Genomic DNA, 3,648 nt, shown 5'->3' on the forward strand with positions numbered 1-3,648 from the left:
ATTTCTTGCTTATTATATATCCTAAAAACTTAACTATAATTTGTGACATTATTTTATCTGGGAAAAAAAGTATTATTTCTTAAAAAATTATTATTTCTTAGTATTGAAAGATCAGTTTATCTTTCTTAAAAGACAAAAATAGCCCAGTAACACTATAAAGTACCCCCATAGGGTATTGTTCTTACATTCCTGATTTTAAAGACAAAGATCCTCCTTCTTATTCACACAAATAGACTATGGAAAGTGGTATAATCAAAATCTTAGTTTTACTCTTTATGGATAATTGCAACTTCTCTATTTGAAGCCAAGTAGATAATACTACCTTTATCCAAATGTGTATTCATTCCATTTCAAATTCATTGCAGTAGGAAAATAAAGACTGGGAAAATTCCCTTAATGTCTATACTGGGATCATTCCTATCAATCCACAAACATGGTGATTTGTCTCCCATCTGAATAAAAACTCACCCTCAGTCACCATCCACTTCCAGCTCCCCACCAAGTGTATCTGCTCTATAAAAGGCAAATATTCTCAAAAAAAAAAGTTTATTCTAATTAATTCTATTTTCTTTTTTCATTCTTCTGTTGAGTCACTTAATTTCAATGACTCCACTGAAAATTGAATGACAAAGCTGCCAACCACATCTATCTTGCTAAAGCCAATATTCACTTATTAATCTCCATCAACAAAAATCACCACACCTTCCTTTTAGCAATACTTTCCTTCACTTCTAGAACATCAGATGTTCCTGTTTTTTCTCCAACTGCACTGGCAGATATTTTTTAATCTCATTTGATGATTCTTTTTCCCTTTCCCAACCTCAAAATCTTGGAATATCTTAGAATATATCAGTTCTTGGAATAATACATCAGAGCTCTGTCTTCAGCTTTTTTCTTTTCCTTACATGCACTCACAATTTATATGGTCTTATCTGGTCCTATGACTTTAAATTCTATGTAATCTTATTTTGACTTCCTCCAGAATTCCATTCTCATAACCACTACCTGCACCTCTACTTGGATTATAATAATAATAAATTCTTACAATGTATTGGAAATCAGTTTTAGATGTTTTTATATTAATTAACTAATTTAATCCTTACAACAACTTTAGAAGGCAAGACCTATTATTAGAATTATATTTAGTAGAAGATCTAAATAAGACACAAAAATGTTGGGTCAATTGTCCAGCTGATAAGTTGTAGAGCAGTTAAACTCTAGAATTCCAATCTTAAACATTACTCATAGAAGTCTCAAGTTTAACATGTTCAAAACTGAACTGTTTAACTTTTTTTTTTTTTTTTTTTCCTTCAAGACTGGTCCTCTCCAGTTTTCTCCATCTCTTTAAAAGAACTCCAGGATGATCATCCTTGACTCACTTCTTTCTCTCACAACCACCATGCAACCCAGTCAAGCCTAGTCCTCTCCATCTTTTAAAAATTCCCAATTTGAGGGAACTTTCCAGAACATTCGGTGAGACACGGAGAGCAGCGGCTACCCAAGCTGCGCCCAGCAACAGGCTCCTTCCCACTCCCCCACATCAGCCTCGGCCCTCTCACTGGCTGTAGAAAATGGTGAACGAAACCACTTACTTTGATGTTTTGGGGGTCAAACCCAATGCCACTGAAGAAGAATTGAAAAAGGCCTATAGGAAACTGGCCTTGAAGTACCACCCTGATAAGAATCCAAACGAAGGAGAGAAGTTTAAACAGATTTCTCAAGCTTACGAAGTACTCTCTGATGCAAAGAAAAGAGAATTATATGACAAAGTTGGTGAACAGGCAATTAAAGAAGGTGGAGCCAGTGGTGGTTTTGGCTCCCCCATGGACATCTTTGATATGATTTTTGGAGGAGGAGGAAAGAATGCAGAGAGAAAGGAGAGGTAAAAATGTTGTGCATCAGCTCTCAGTAACCTTAGAAGATTTATATAATGGTGCAACAAGAAAACTAGCTCTGCAAAAGAATGTTATTTGTGGTAAATGTGAAGGCCGAGGTGGTAAGAAAAGAGCAATTGAGTGTTGTTCCAATTGCCGAGGTACTGGAATGCAAATAAGAATTCATCAGATAGGACCTGGAATGGTTCAGCAAATTCAATCTGTGTGCATGGAGTGCCAGGGCCATGGGGAATGGATCAGTCCTAAAGATAGATGTAAACGCTGCAATGGAAGGAAGATAGTTCGAGAGAAGAAGATTCTAGAAGTCCATATTGACAAAGGCATGAAAGATGGCCAAAAGATAACATTCCATGGTGAAGGAAACCAAGAACCAGGGCTGGAACCAGGAGATATTATCATTGTTTTAGATCAGAAGGACCATGCTGTTTTTACTCGGCGAGAAGAAGACCTTTTCACGTGCATGGACATACAGCTGGTTGAAGCACTGTGCGGTTTCCAAAAGCCAATATCTACTCTGGACAACTGACCATTGTCATCACCTCTCATCCAGGTCAAATTGTCAAGCATGGAGATATCAAGTGTGTGCTAAATGAAGGCATGCCAATTTATTGTAGACCATATGAGAAGGGTCACCTCATCATTGAATTTAAGGTAAACTTTCTTGAGAATGGCTTTCTCACTCCTGATAAACTCTCTTTGCTGGAAAAACTCCTACCTGAGAGGAAGGAAGTAGAAGAGACTGATGAAATGGACCAGGTAGAACTGGTGGACTTTGATCCAAATTGGGAAAGATGGCACCATTACAATGGAAGCATACAAGGATGATGAACATCATCCCAGGGGTGGTGTTCAGTGTCAGACCTCTTAAAGGGGCCAGTGAATAACAGTGCTGGCATTTTATGTGCAGTAGTGAATGAGTGAAGGAATATAATCATAGCTCACTACTTGCTATTATTTTTGTTTTGATATTCCAACTATAGTAGTGTTTTTTTTTAAGATTTTATTTATTTATTTGAAAGAGAGAGATCACAAGTAGGCAGAAAGGCAGGCAGAGAGAGAGAGGGGGAAGCAGGCTCCCTGCCGAGCAGAAAGCCCAATATGGGGCTCGATCCCAGGACCCTGGGATATGACCTGAGCCGAAGGCAGAATCTTTAACACACTGAGCTACACAGGTGCCCAGGACTATAACTTCTATGAGCAACACAGTTCCTCAGTCATAGGCAATTACTTTTTTTCTGAATAAATAATAGAGACACTGATTTTGTAATTCTTGGTCAACTTAAGGAAAATTGTTACAACAGGATCCAATAAAATGCCAGGGAATTCAAGTGGCACCCACGGAAATGTAAAGAACGCCAATGCACACCTGTGGACTGTTGGATAACACTCTACTTACAGCTAACAATCAAGAGTACTGGAAGAAAAGGTACAGGTACAAGAGAATATGACAGGAGAAACATCCTCAAAGCACCGGTAAGCAAAGGGTAGTAATGTCTGTATCATAACATTTTTTTTTAATTCAATGACTTCATTCCATCCCCCAATATATACACAAAAACATTTGAGACTGCAGATTTCATGTCTTAGGAACATTTTTGTTTTTGTGGGTTTTTTTGTTTTTGTTTTGTTTTGTTTTGTTTTGTTATTTTGTAGAGAAAGAAGATAAGGAATAACTGCCTAACAGAATCTTTTGATTATAACAAGTGCTATGGTAATTCATATGATAAATTATCATCTTCCACATTTAGCCTAT

At 37.2% G+C, this 3,648-nt stretch overlaps 1 pseudogene; it reads left to right on the top strand.

Annotated features, from left to right (window-relative positions):
• The first annotated feature begins 1,571 nt into the window (after positions 1 to 1,571).
• On the top strand, positions 1,572 to 2,778 carry LOC116869223 (annotated as a pseudogene).
• The last annotated feature ends 870 nt before the right edge of the window (positions 2,779 to 3,648 follow it).

The sequence above is a fragment of the Lontra canadensis genome, unplaced genomic scaffold, assembly GCF_010015895.1.
Source record: "Lontra canadensis isolate GAN:19392208 unplaced genomic scaffold, GSC_riverotter_1.0 scaffold18, whole genome shotgun sequence".
Taxonomy (NCBI): Eukaryota; Metazoa; Chordata; class Mammalia; order Carnivora; family Mustelidae; genus Lontra; species Lontra canadensis.